The sequence below is a fragment of the Salvelinus namaycush genome, chromosome 4 (genome assembly GCF_016432855.1).
Source record: "Salvelinus namaycush isolate Seneca chromosome 4, SaNama_1.0, whole genome shotgun sequence".
Classification (NCBI taxonomy): Eukaryota; Metazoa; Chordata; class Actinopteri; order Salmoniformes; family Salmonidae; genus Salvelinus; species Salvelinus namaycush.
Genome location: NC_052310.1, coordinates 3813834 through 3829746, shown reverse-complemented (window position 1 = coordinate 3829746; position 15913 = coordinate 3813834).

Here is a 15913-nt window from a genome sequence, read left to right as displayed (position 1 = left end):
GAGAAACGTGCCTATTTTCCTAAAAAGTACGTAATTTCACGATTACGAAGCTATACGATACTACATATAGCAAGTTAATTATCTCAGATCTCGGAAAAGATTTGTAATTCTGTAGTTATTGTTGGAAAATTTTGTGCTAATGTGGGGTTCTGAGCTAGCGCCCAATAAACTCCCGTTCCCTCCTTGTCCCAGAATCACACAGAATGCACTGCGCGGCCCACTGCCTTAGAATGGGCAACGTTTCCCATCTCCTCAAAAGTTTATCTGCTGTTGTGAATGTCAGACTCCACTCTGTGAGGCACATCGATCTGCAGGTTGAACATGGCGAGATTGTAGACTCCTAAATTTATAGTGCAGTTTGTTTAGGCAATTTTACAGCTAACTAGCTACATTACATGCCGATATTGACTTTGGTATTATTGTGTGTAGCTACGTTTGCTAGCTAGCTACCTAGCTAGGGAGCCTGCAAGCCCATAGATAGAGCATTGCATTGTGGATTTTGTAGTCGACTTGTGGTGCAACAGATTTCCACAATGATTTTCCATGTTGATACCAACCTTATTATAACTCCAAAATGAAACATTTGTTCACAAAAAAATATTGTTTTCACATAGTGATATTTTACACTAAATTAAAGGAATGAGTGGTTTTGGGTGGATTTTTACTTTAATGCACTTGAATGTCACTCTCCTGCTGGGAGTTTGGGACTCTAAAGATTTTAACCATGAAGGCACCCATTCTGATTTAACACACACAGAACAGCCTGCCATGCAAACAGAACAGTAGATCCTATGGTCTACAGAATGGATTGTTGAGTTTCTTCTCCTTTCCCAGATCCTCTTTTGAGCTCACAGCAGAAGCTGCATCTCCACGGTGAATAAGTTAAGGAAGTGGCTTATCTTCCTTCTATCTTCACTTCTCTGTTTGGAATCATGCTAGTGTGACACAAAGACTCTCACTCTGTCTTTGGAGAACAGGAAGCTGGAGCTGACATTCAGAAGGTACAATGGCACAGCTGTGTGGGAAGACTTTGACTTGGCTCTGAGTAGGCTACAGTGCATTCAGAAAGTATTCAGACCCCTTGACTTTTTCCACATTTTGTTCGTTACAGCCTTATTCTAAAATTGATTAAACCTGCAGCAGGTTTTCGTCAAGGATCTCTGTACTTTGCTCCATTCATCTTTCCCTCGATCCTGACTAGTCTCCCAGTCCCTGCCATTGAAAAACATCCCCACAGCATGATGCTGCCACCACCATGCTTCACCATAGGGATGGTGCCAGGTTTTCTCCAGATGTGACACTTGGCATTCAGGCCAAAAGAGTCCAATCTTGGTTTCATCAGACCAGAGTATCTTGTTTCTCATTGTCTGAGAGTCCTTTAGGTGCCTTTAGGCAAACTCCAACCGGGCTGTCATGTGCCTTTTACTGAGGAATGGCTTCAGTCTGGCCACTCTACCATAAAGGCCTGATTGGTGGAGTGCTGCAGAGAGGGTTGTCCTTCTAGAAGATTCTCCCATCTCCACAGAGGAACTTTGGAGCTCTGTCAGAGTGACCATCGGGTTCTTGGTCACCTCCCTGACCAAGGCCCTTCTCCTCCGATTGCTCAGTTTAGGCAGGCAGCCAGCTCTAGGAAGAGTCTTGGTGGTTCCAAACTTCTTCCATTTAAGAATGATGGAGGCCACTGTGTTCTTGGGGACCTTCAATGCTGCAGAAATGTTTTGGTACCCCTGTCCAATCATTTGAATTTACCACAGGTGGACTCCAATCAAGTTGTAGAAACATCTCAAGGATGATCAATAGAAACAGGATGCACCTGAGCTCAATTCTGAGTCTCATAGCAAAGGGTCTGAATACTTATGTAAATAAAGTGTTTCTGTTATTTTGTAATTATTTTATCAATTTTAGAATAAGGCTGTAACGTAACAAAATGTGGAAAAAGTCACGTTTTCAGAATACTTTCCGAATGCACTGTATATGGGGAAGATGGAGCAGCATTGATTTAGGAGCGTGGCCTTCCAGTCACACATCTATCTGTATGTTATCTCTAGCTCTACAGTGATGTAGCCTATCTGTTATCTCTAGCTCTACAGTGCTGTAGCCTATCTGTTATCTCTAGCTCTACAGTGCTGTAGCCTATCTGTATGTTATCTTTAGTGCTACGTGCTGTAGCCTATCTGTTATCTCTAGCTCTACAGTGATGTAGCATATCTGTTATCTCTAGCTCTACGGTGCTGTAGCATATATTATCTGTATGTTATCTTTAGCTCTACAGTGATGTAGCCTATCTGTTATCTCTAGCTCTACAGTGATGTAGCCTATCTGTTATCTCTAGCTCTACGGTGCTGTAGCCTATATTATCCGTATGTTATCTTTAGCTCTACAGTGATGTAGCCTATCTGTTATCTCTAGCTCTACGGTGCTGTAGCCTATCTGTTATCTCTAGCTCTACGGTGCTGTAGCCTATCTGTTATCTCTAGCTCTACGGTGCTGTAGCCTATCTGTTATCTCTAGCTCTACGGTGCTGTAGCCTATATTATCTGTATGTTATCTTTAGCTCTACAGTGATGTAGCCTATCTGTTATCTCTAGCTCTACGGTGCTGTAGCCTATCTGTTATCTCTAGCTCTACGGTGCTGTAGCCTATCTGTTATCTCTAGCTCTACGGTGCTGTAGCCTATCTGTTATCTCTAGCTCTACGGTGCTGTAGCCTATCTGTTATCTCTAGCTCTACGGTGCTGTAGCCTATATTATCTGTATGTTATCTTTAGCTCTACAGTGATGTAGCCTATCTGTTATCTCTAGCTCTACGGTGCTGTAGCCTATCTGTTATCTCTAGCTCTACGGTGCTGTAGCCTATCTGTTATCTCTAGCTCTACAGTGCTGTAGCCTATCTGTTATCTCTAGCTCTACGGTGCTGTAGCCTATATTATCCGTATGTTATCTTTAGCTCTACAGTGATGTAGCCTATCTGTTATCTCTAGCTCTACGGTGCTGTAGCCTATCTGTTATCTCTAGCTCTACGGTGCTGTAGCCTATCTGTTATCTCTAGCTCTACGGTGCTGTAGCCTATCTGTTATCTCTAGCTCTACGGTGCTGTAGCCTATATTATCTGTATGTTATCTTTAGCTCTACAGTGATGTAGCCTATCTGTTATCTCTAGCTCTACGGTGCTGTAGCCTATCTGTTATCTCTAGCTCTACGGTGCTGTAGCCTATCTGTTATCTCTAGCTCTACGGTGCTGTAGCCTATCTGTTATCTCTAGCTCTACGGTGCTGTAGCCTATCTGTTATCTCTAGCTCTACGGTGCTGTAGCCTATCTGTTATCTCTAGCTCTACAGTGCTGTAGCCTATCTGTTATCTCTAGCTCTACAGTGCTGTAGCCTATCTGTTATCTCTAGCTCTACGGTGCTGTAGCCTATCTGTTATCTCTAGCTCTACGGTGCTGTAGCCTATATTATCTGTATGTTATCTTTAGCTCTACAGTGATGTAGCCTATCTGTTATCTCTAGCTCTACGGTGCTGTAGCCTATATTATCTGTATGTTATCTTTAGCTCTACAGTGATGTAGCCTATCTGTTATCTCTAGCTCTACGGTGCTGTAGGCTATATTATCTGTATGTTATCTTTAGCTCTACAGTGATGTAGCCTATCTGTTATCTCTAGCTCTACGGTGCTGTAGCCTATCTGTTATCGCTAGCTCTACAGGGCTGTAGCCTATATTATCTGTATGTTATCTTTAGCTCTACAGTGATGTAGCCTATCTGTTATCTCTAGCTCTACGGTGCTGTAGCCTATCTGTTATCTCTAGCTCTACAGTGCTATAGCCTATCTGTTATCGCTAGCTCTACAGGGCTGTAGCCTATCTGTATGTTATCTTTAGTGCTACGTGCTGTAGCCTATCTGTTATCTTTAGCTCTACAGTGATGTAGCCTATCTGTTATCTCTAGCTCTACGGTGCTGTAGCCTATCTGTATGTTATCTTTAGCTCTACAGTGATGTAGCCTATCTGTTATCTCTAGCTCTACGGTGCTGTAGCCTATATTATCTGTATGTTATCTTTAGCTCTACAGTGATGTAGCCTATCTGTTATCTCTAGCTCTACGGTGCTGTAGCCTATCTGTTATCTCTAGCTCTACAGTGCTGTAGCCTATCTGTTATCTCTAGCTCTACGGTGCTGTAGCCTATCTGTATGTTATCTTTAGCTCTACAGTGATGTAGCCTATCTGTTATCTCTAGCTCTACGGTGCTGTAGCCTATCTGTATGTTATCTTTAGCTCTACAGTGATGTAGCCTATCTGTTATCTCTAGCTCTACGGTGCTGTAGCCTATCTGTTATCTCTAGCTCTACGGTGCTGTAGCCTATCTGTTATCTCTAGCTCTACGGTGCTGTAGCCTATCTGTTATCTCTAGCTCTACGGTGCTGTAGCCTATCTGTTATCTCTAGCTCTACGGTGCTGTAGCCTATCTGTTATCTCTAGCTCTACGGTGCTGTAGCCTATCTGTTATCTCTAGCTCTACGGTGCTGTAGCCTATCTGTTATCTCTAGCTCTACGGTGCTGTAGCCTATCTGTTATCTCTAGCTCTACGGTGCTGTAGCCTATCTGTTATCTCTAGCTCTACGGTGATGTAGCCTATCTGTTATCTCTAGCTCTACGGTGCTGTAGCCTATCTGTATGTTATGTTTAGTTCTGCAGTGCTGTATGTGCCGTTATGTGGTTAGTCATACAAAATATTTAGCTGTGACTCTTATGTGGATGATGTTAAAAATATTTGTTGTTCTGATGTGAATAATAAGGAGCATCCAGAAGCTACATTGAAATTGCTTCTTCCAATTATTGATAAACATGCACCTGTTAGAACCCTTAAAGCTCCATGGATTAATGAGGAATTGAAAACACATCTGACTGGCTGACTTACTGCAAATTAAGAAATTATGTGACAAAACTGTATTATGAAGCCAAGATCAATGATATAAAGAATGATGGGGGGAAAAAACTTTGGAGTACTTTAAATGAAATTATGGGCAGGAAGACAAATTCGACTCCATCTTTCATTGAATCAGATGGCTTATTCATCACAAAACCATTTGATGTTGCCAATTATTTTAATGAAAACTTAGGTGGGAAATGCCAACAACGAACAGTGAGCCATCGTATTCATGCATAAAAAATCTCATAATGAAAGAAAAGCATCGCAAATTTGAATATTGTAAAGTTAGTGTGGGAGAGGTGGAACAATGATTGTCATCGATCAGTAGTGACAAACCTCCTGGCATTGACAACTTAGATGGAAAGCTACTGAGGATGGTAGCTGACTCTATGGCCACTCCTATCTGTCATATCTTTCATCTGAGCCTGGAGGAAAGTCTTTGTCCTCAGGCCTGGAGGGAAGCCAAAGTCATTCCGCTACCCAATAGTGGTAAAGCGGACTTTACTGGTTCTAACAGCAGACATATCAGCTTGCTGCCAGCTCTTAGCAAACTGTTGGAAAAAATTGTATTTGACTAAACACAATGCTATTTCTCTGTAAACAAATTAACAACAGATTTTCAGCATGCTTATAGAGAAGGGCACTCAACATGTACTGCACTGACACAAATGACTGATGATTGGTTGAAAGAAATTGATAATAAGAAGATTGTGGGAGCTGTACTGTTAGATTTCAGATTTACATTTTAAGGGGTGGATCAGCTTAATATTGCAGAAAAATTGTTGCTTCCATCAATGTAATTGTCTGCATCATTTCCAATCCCCCATATATTTTGGGAGGTAAATATATATTCATATACATATGCATACATACATATATACATACACATACCTATATAGACATACATACTTTTTTAAAGAATATACCTTCCTGTATTATTGCACAAACCCTACCACCCTTCCCCCAATTGGAGTAAACTAATAAACAATAACACTTCTACCTTCAGTTTATACATCTTATACACATTTTACAGACACAGTCTATTTTACAATAGTTATATTTTGTTTGTTTTTAGTCCCTCCTCTATTTCTGATGTCCATCCAGTTTGATTTTGATTTGTAACTGTGCTATTTCACAACATTTCAACATTTTTTTCAGACCCCGTATGTTTTACATTGGTTTTCTTGTTATTAGTCCCATCCTTCAGCTCCGTTCAACCCCTCTCATCTATCTCTCAACACCATCCATTTTGGATTTCTATTTGCCATATATTTTTCAACTGTGATGTGATGCTTCACAAAAGTACTGAACCTTTCTATTCTCATAGTTTCTACAGATTGTAAATTAAAGATAAACATTTTTGCTAAAATAATTATTATATTATTGATTGATTGACTATGGCTTTTCAAATTACCCAGTATTGCTATCTGCAGGGTTAGTTTTAGGTAAATGTTGCAATTCTTCAGCCATTCCTGGACCTGTGACTAAAAGCCAGCTACATATGGACAATACCAAAATAAATGATCTAATGACTCTGCCTCCTCACAGCAAAATCTGCAGAGCTGGGAAGATTGTATCCCCCATATATATAACATTCTATTGGTTGCAAGAATTTTGTATAGTAATTTAAATAGAACAATTCGAAGTTTTGAATCCGGCGTTGTTTTGCGTGTCAATTCATAAACCATGTGCCATGGAATGGGTACATCGAAAATCTCTTCCCAACTATTTTGCAATTTATATGGCACAGCTGTCAGTTTTTTGGTCCTTAAATGAAATTGGTATATGTTTTTATTTATCACACTTTTCTTTAACCATTTATGTTCTTTAACCTGTTTGGGCTGCAAGGGGCAGTATTGAGTAGCCAGATAAATGGTGCCCATTTCAAACGGCCTCGTACTCAATTCTTGCTCGTACAATATGCATATTATTATTACTATTGGATAGAAAACACTCTCTAGTTTCTAAAACCGTTTGAATTATTTCTCTGAGTGAAACAGAAGTCATTCTGCAGCACACTTCCTGACCAGGAAGTGGAATGTCTGAAATCGAGGCTCTGTTCTTCTTCCTGCCTATACATGGGCATGATACGTAAGAGTCTACGTGCACTTCATACACCTTCCCCTGGGTGTCAAGAGGCGGTGAGAGAAGAAATTTCGTGTTTATCTTGGTCTGAGGTGGAATAAAACCTCTTTGTATGACGTGACCGTCCATTTTCTGTTTTCTGGAGCGCGCGAAAGGGGACATGGATTTGCCTTCTGTTTAGCTGTCGTTATGGACGACTAACATCTCCAGCTATGATTTTATTTGATACATGTGACCATATCATCGTAAAGTATGTTTTTTCAATATAGTTTCATCAGATTATTGAAAATTTTTCGGGAGTTTTGCCGTGTTCCGTTCTCTGACTTTGTTGACGTTGGAGAGATCCGTGTCACTTGGCTAGTGCGCGTGCTAATTCAAGAGGGAAAGAGTCCGTTCTAATTCCAAACAATGACTGTTCTGGACAAAGGACACCTTGTCCAACATTCTGATGAAAGATCAGCAAAAGTAAGAAACATTTTATGATGCTATTTCATATATCTGTCGAACTGTGTACTAGTCGTGGGCGTCCAACGTTTTGGGTACTCTAGCTATACCGAAGCTGCATATCGTAATGAAGTTATTTTTAGAATTCTAACACTGCGATTTCATTAAGAACTAATGGATCTATCATTTCCTATACAACATGTATTTTTTAGTTATGTTTATGAATAGCTATTTGGTCAGAATATGTGTGTCAGAAAAAGTGTCAGGAAAAATCCGGACGTAGTGGGAAAAAGTAGCTAAGTTAGCACAATGTGTAACCATTGATTTCAGCTCTAAATATGCACATTTTCGAAAACATAAGTGTATGTATAACCTGATGTTATAGGACTGTCATCTGAGGAAGAAAATCAAGGTTAGTCAAAAATTATATATCTTTTGCCTGTTTGTTACGATCGCTTACTTTTGCTACTGGGAAATTGCTTGTGTTTTTGGCTATTGTGGCTACGCTAATATAACGCTATATTGTGTTTTCGCTGTAAAACACTTGATAAATCTGAAATATTGTCTGGAATCACAAGATGCCTGTCTTTCAATTGCTGTACACTATGTATTTTTCAGAAATGTTTTATGATGAGTATTTAGTTATTTGGCGTTGGTGTCTGTAATTATTCTGTCTGCTTTCGGTGCAATTTCTGATTGTAGCTGCAATGTAAACTATGATTTATACCTGAAATATGCACATTTTTCTAACAAAACATATGCTATACAATAAATATGTTATCAGACTGTCATCTGATGAAGTTGTTTCTTGGTTAGTGGCTATTTATATCTTTATTTGGTCGAATTTGTGATAGCTACTGATGGAGTAAAAAACTGATGGAGTAAAAAAAGTGGTGTCTTTTGCTAACGTGGTTAGCTAATAGATTTACATATTGTGTCTTCCCTGTAAAACATTTTAAAAATCGGACATGTTGGCTGGATTCACAAGATGTGTACCTTTCATATGCTGTATTGGACTTGTTAATGTGTGAAAGTTAAATATTTAAAAAAAATATCTTTTGAATTTCGCGCCCTGCACTTTGAGCTGGCTGTTGTCATAAGTGTACCGGTGTCGGGCTGCAGCCATAAGAAGTTTTAATACAGGGCCAACATACAAGTTCCTTTTTTCCCCTTCTACTTACCTCTTCCATTTTTGTGGTAATGCTGCAACTAGTTGGTTGTAATTTTGGGTAGAGCAGACATTTCCATATATGTCTGTGTTAGCTGCATGTGTGACATAACTCCACCAGTCCTACTTATATCATTCACAAAAATTATACATTTTTTTTAACATTTCTTCGAAAAATACGTAGTTTTTAAAAATCAATTAGTATATTTGAGTTTAACCACAATATTTGTTGTATTATTTGTTCTGTCTTTTCAGGTGGATTAAACTGAAATTGCAACCAAGTTTCTAAGGCTTGTTTAAAAAATAATGATATTTTGGAGATTATTTCCTTTTCAAACAACCGAAAGTGAGCAGGTGTAATCTGAATAAAGGGGAAAAGGCCATTCTTGAACATAGGATGAGACATTCCTACCAATTTACTAGAGAACCAGTTTGGATTTAAGTATAACTTTTGTATGACTGATGCCTTTAGTGAGAGGTCTAATGCTTTAAAATGTAATCATTTCTGCCCTCCGAATTCATATTCGTTATATAAATAGTCCCTTTTAATTTTGTCTGGCTTGCCATTCCAAATAAAATTGAATATTTTTTGTTCATATAATTTAAAAAGCAGGTCACTAGGTGTAGGCAAAACCATAAGCAAATAAGTTAACTGTGATATGACTAAAGAGTTAATCAGGGTGATTTTTCCACAAATAGACAGGTATTTTCCTTTCCATGGTAGTAAGATCTTATCTATTTTTGCTAACTTTCTATAAAAAATTATTTGGAGTGAGATCATTTCTTTCTTTTGGGATTTGTAAACCGAGTATGTCCACATCTCCGTCCGACCATTTAATTGGTAAACTACACGGTAATGTAAAATGTGAATTTTTTTGTGATCCAACACTTATCATAAATTGGTTTTAATCCAGAGAAGATAGCAAAAGTATCTAGATCCTCTATGAGGCCGTGGAGAGATTCTAATTGTGGTTTTAAAAGAAAACATGAATCATCAGCGTACAATGACACCTTAGTTTTTAAGCCACGGATTTCTAATCCCTGAATATTATTGTTTGATCTAATTTGAACAGCTAACACTTCAATGGCAATAATAAATTGATGTGCCGATAGTGGACAACCTTGTTGTACTCCTCTACATAGTTTTAAACTTTCTGAGATGTAGCCATTATTTACTATTTTACACCTCAGGTTACTATACATAACTTTAACCCATTTTATAAGAGATTCCCCAAAATTGAAATATTCTAGGCATTATATATTCAAATATTCAACTCCAGTCGTACTTTATCAAAAGCCTTTTCAAAATCAGCTTTGAAAACCAGGCCTGGTGTCCCCGATATTTCATAGTATTCTATTGTTTCCAGTACTTGTCTTATATTATCTCCAATGTATCGTCCATGTAAAAAACCTGTCTGATTAGGATGAATAATATCTGACAATACTTTTTAAATTCTATGCGCCAAGCATTTTGCTAGGATTTTTGCATCACAACACATCACAGAGGTCTCCAATTCTTTTAATGGACTGGATCTTTATATATACCACTTGGGTCCTGTTTCAGTAATAATGATATCAGACCTTCTTGTTGCGTGTCTGATAATCTACCATTTATATAGGAGTGGTTAAATCATGCTAATAATGGTCTTCTGAGTATATCAAAAAAAGTTTTGTATACTTCCACTGGTATGCCATCCAGCCCTGAAGTTTTCCCAGCCTTAAAGGCTTTCATTGCATCAAGAATGTAACGTTCGTCTTTCGGGGAGAGAGTGGACCAAGACGCAGCGGGTGATAAATACATGATGATTTAATAGACAAGACGAACACTGACACGAAAGACACTTGATAATTTACAAAACAACAAACGACGTTAAACAGACCTGAACTTGTGAACTACATATAACGAAGAACGCACGAACAGGAAAAAACGAAACAGTACCGTGTGGTGTAACAAAACACAGACACAGCAACAATCACCCACAAACAAACAGTGAGAAAAGCCTACCTTAATATGGTTCTCAATCAGAGGAAACGTCAAACACCTGCCTCTAATTGAGAACCATATCAGGCAACACATTTGACCCAACATAGAAACACATAACATAGAATGCCCACCCCAACTCACGCCCTGACCAACTAAACACATACAAAAACAACAGAAAACAGGTCAGGAACGTGACAAAGAAGTTCTTCCTCTGTAATTTGGCCTTAACATCTGTACAGAAAGACTCATGTGAACTTTACATTATTATTAGGAAACAAATCCATACAATTAGTTTCAGTTAGTGGAGATGGAGGAGAGTAAAATGAAAACATATTATTTTAAAGTATTTTACTTCCTCTTTCAAAATATCATTCTGTGAATCATGAGTGACTCCATCATTTGTAACAAGTTTCAATAAAACATTTTTGGTAGCATTTCTATATTGAAGATTGAAAAATAATTTGGTGCATTTTTCCCACCATATTCCATCCAGTTCGCTGTATTGTTATAATATATTACACTGGATCCTTCTTGAATAAGTTCCTCCATTTCTTTTTGTTTTTCCTCAAACTTATTCTGTGCCTCTATGGTAAAGTTTTTATTGCTATCTAACTGTACGGTTAGTCCTTCAATTTCCTTTGTTAATATTGTGTCACGTTCTGACCTTAGTTCTTTTGTTATTTCTTTGTTTTAGTATGGTCAGGGCGTGGTTGGGTTATCTATGTTTGTGTTTCTATGTTTTTTGTTGTTGTTTGGCCTGGTATGATTCTCAATCAGAGGCAGGTGTCGTTAGTTGTCTCTGATTGAGAATCATACTTAGGTAACCTTTTTTCACCTGGGTTTCGTGGGTGGTTGTCTTCCGTGTCTGTGTGTTCCACACGGAACTGTTTCGGTTTTCGTTCGTTCAATTTATTGTTTTGTATTTCAGTGTTCAGTTTGTTCTATTAAAGTTTCATCATGAACACTTACCACGCTGCGCTTTGGTCCTCCTCTCTTTCTCCAGACGAAGATCGTTACATATTGACTCTTTTGATCTAAATTGCTTTTGTTTTATAGATGAGTACTGAATTGCATGGCCTCTAAAGGCACATTTAAAAGTGTCCCATACAATAAGGGGATCTGCTGTACCTATGTTATGTCTGAAAAAGTCAGTTATAAATTATTCTGTCCTAGTTCTAATTAATGTATCATCTAGTAGGCTTTGATTAAATTCCCAATATCCTCGCCCACGTGGAAATTCTGTAAGAGTAATATGTATGCCAATTATGTGATGGTCCAACCACATTCTGTCCCCTATCAACACTTTTTAAACTTTTGGTGCCAGAGAGAATGGTATAAGAAAGTAGTCAAGACGACTAGCTTGATTAAGCCTCCGCCATGTATATCTCACTAGGTCAGGGTATTTAAGTCTCCATATATCCACTAATTCCAATATATCCATGACATTCATGATTTCCTTAAGTGCCTTAAGGTGATAGTTTGTAGTGTGATTTCCTTTCCGGTTCATAGAGGTATTTAAGACCGTATTAAAATCTCCCACCATAATAATAGAGTCTAGTGTTGCTTGTAGAGTTGATCAACTTAAATCAAATTTTATTTGTCACATACACATGGTTAGCAGATGTTAATGCGAGTGTAGCGAAATGCTTGTGCTTCTAGTTCCGACAATGCAGTAATGATCAATTCTTATATATATTTTCAAAGAAGCTTGGATCATCATTATTCGGACTGTATAGGTTAATAAGCCATATCTGTTTATTGTCCAATAACATATTTATAATAATCCATCTACCTTGATGATCTGTTTGGACAATTTGCACATTTGGATCAAAATTACTGTTAATTAAAACCATCACCCCTTTTGAATTTCTTTGCCCATGGGAGAAATATATTTCGGCCCCCCCAGTCCTTTTCCCACGAAACTTCATCTAAAATTGTTGAATGAGTTTCCTGTAAACAATTTATATTATATTCCTTCTCTTTTAGCCAGCTAAATACTGATCGTCTTTTCTTATTATCTGCTAAGCCATTACAATTGTAACTGGCTATACTTAATTCACCATTTACCATAATGAGACAACTTTCAATTCTATTTATCAAAATATATGTTTGTAAACGTACCATTAAAAAGTAACATGATGATTGAGTGTCTATATAGCTGTACCATGATATTTGCATTGCTACTAAGTAAACCGCCAATTGGTCCCCACTATTCCACCCGCTAAAATTGAAAATAACCTGTTGTTGAAAAAAATGTATGTGTTATGGCTTTTCAACCTCTGCCACGTTGTAGATTCACAGCTATCTATCTTATAGAACTCAAAGGGTTTTCTTTAATGGAATCTTCTCGAATGTCAAACATGTAAAGTGTGGTGTACCGCAGGGCAGCTTTCTAGGCCCTCGACTTTTCTATTTTTACCAATGACCTGCCACTGGCATTAAACAAAGCATGTGTCCATGTATACTGATGATTCAACAATATACGCATCAGCCACCACTGCTAATGAAGTCACTGAAACCCTTAACAAAGAGTTGCAGTCTGTTTTGGAATGGGTGGCCAGTAATAAACTGGTCCTGAACATCTCTAAAACTAAGAGCATTGGATTGGTACAAATCATTCCCTAAATTCTAGACCTCAGCTGAATCTGTTAATGAATGGTGTGGCCGTTGAACAAGTTGAGGAGACTAAATTACTTGGTGTTACTTTAGATGGTAAACTGTCATTGTCAAAACATATAGATTCAATGGTTGTAAATATGGGGAAAGGTCTGTCTGTAATAAAGAGATACGCTGCTTTTTTGACACCACATTCCAAAAAGCAAGTCCTGCAGGCTCCAGTTTAGTCTTATCTTGATTATTGTCCAGTCATATAGTCCAGTTCTGCAAGGAAAGACCTAGTTAAGCCCCAGCTGGCCCAGAACAGAGCGGCAAGTTTTGCCCTTCATTGTTTTTTTTAAACCTTTATTTAACCAGGTAATACCCATTGAGGTTAAAACAGTCTTTTGTGAGGGCGACCTGGCAAGAAGGCAAAACAGAGAAATAGCAGCGTGTACATAAAATATTACAGAAAAATACAAAATACACACAAAAGAGTATCACAAGTTACAGATACAATTGAAGATTCGAAACCGCAGCTATCACAAACAGTGTTGTCGATCAGAGTCTTAAAAACAGCCAAGGACACTAACTCGCCTAACTTTAAAATCTTTTGATACATGTTCCTGGATGAAGGGGCATTATGGGAAAATGATTGTTTCGCCATCTCAGTTCTAGCCTTTAAGAACAGACAAGGACAGCAGCGACTGTGAACGAAGACTGTATTGAGTGACTGATCTGGTCAGTAAAGAACAGAGATACAAAGGGAGTTGTCCCATCAATGCTTTGTACACAAAAGTGCCTTGAACATAATCCTTTCTGACTAACATTGAAAAGCAAGATGTGTGCCTCAAATAGAAACCCAATTTCAGTTAGAAATGTGCTGTTTAAAATTCATCTTTTCATCTTACCAAATCCCAAGATACTTATAGGAGGTTACCCTATTTAATTTTCTGTCATTTTATAGATCAAATCTGCAAGTGACTCCATCGGTTTTTCTTTCAAACCATACATTTTGTTTTCCTTGCATTAAGCACAAGTTTCAATTCGAAAAGGCTGCCTTTAAATAACATCAAAAGCCAAATGTAAGTCTTGAAAAGCCTTCTCAATATTAGATACGCATAAATAAATCATTGTGTCATCAGCATACAGATGGAGAGGCCTTCGATAAGTCAATAAAAAGTGAAACACAGTGATTTTTATTGTCCTAAGCATCTAGAATATCACCTATAACCTTACTTACTGCAGTAATTGTACTATGCTTGGCTCTAAAATCGAGATAAAATTGAGTTATTATAAAGAAAGTCTTTCAACTGCGAGTTCATCAGGTTTTCCAAACCTTTTGCCAGTGCAGACAGTTTAGATATGAGACGATAGTTATCCAACAGGGACGGATCTCTACACTTATGTAAAGACGTGACGTAGGCTGCTTTCCAGACTTTTGGAATGGTATTACTCGCCAATGAAAGATTTAATATATGAGTGAGGGGCAGCAATGATCGCTGTGCAAATTCTTAGAAAATAAGGTTTTAATTCATCCGGGTCAGACACTTTCTTAATATCAATGAAATAATATTCTTAATATTCTGAAAGCTCAATCTCTGTAAAAATGCAAGATGAACCATAATCAGAAGGCTGATATAAATACTATTAATGCCAGTCTCTCTTGGCTAAGAGTTGAGGAGAGACTGACTTGCATCACCTCTTTTTGATAACAAACATGAATGTGTTGAAAATCCCAAATTGTTACAGAGTTACCCCACCAGACATGCCAACATGGGGTCTTTTCACAGTCCCCAAATCCAGAATAAATTCAAGAAAGCGTACAGTATTATATAGAGCCAATATTGCATGGAACGCCGTTCCATCTCATGTTGCTCAAATAAACAGCAAACCTGGTTTCAAAAAACAGATAAAGCAACACCTCACGGCACAACACCTCTCCCCTTTTTGACCCAGATAGTATGTTTGTATGTATTGGTATTGATATGTAGGCTACGTGTGCCTTTTTTCAATATATATATATATATATTTTTTTTTTACATGTATTTCAATTGATGTAGTTCTGTCTTTGTGCTGTTCTTGTTTATTAATGTTCTGTATTATTTCATGTTGTGTGGACCACAGGAAGATTAGCTGCTGCTTTCGCAACAGCTAATGGGTATCCTAATAAAATACTAAATACCAAAAGGTTCCTGATGAGGCCTTTGGATGAAGGCTCCTTTCCTTCTCTCCTAGTTCACGAAACACTAAGCACTCTGAAAATCTTTTAGCTGGATTCGATGGTGCTGTAATATATAATTAGCCGACTATAAGGCCTATCTCTGGGTTTGAGCTGATACCAACTGCCGAACCCAGAACGCTGCCAAATGATTATCTTCCTCATAGCCATCTCATTTCAAAACATAGTGAAGAACATGATTGTGCTGTGAATGAGAATCAGGCTCATTATATCACTTCCACACATTTACAGCTTTGCAGAGAAAGAAAAAGCACAAGAACCCCCACCGTCCATGCTGGATGAACGGCCATAACTGTGACATCCGTCCCAGAACAAAACCTTTTCAATACTGTCAGCCCGGCAGCTGCCTTGTCTTGATGTGTCACTTAATCATTTAGCGTATTTCGGATGCAATTCAAATATTCTATGAATAACAACAACAAAAAAAAGCAACATCCATTATGTCCCAAAACAGTGACTGTGGAGCT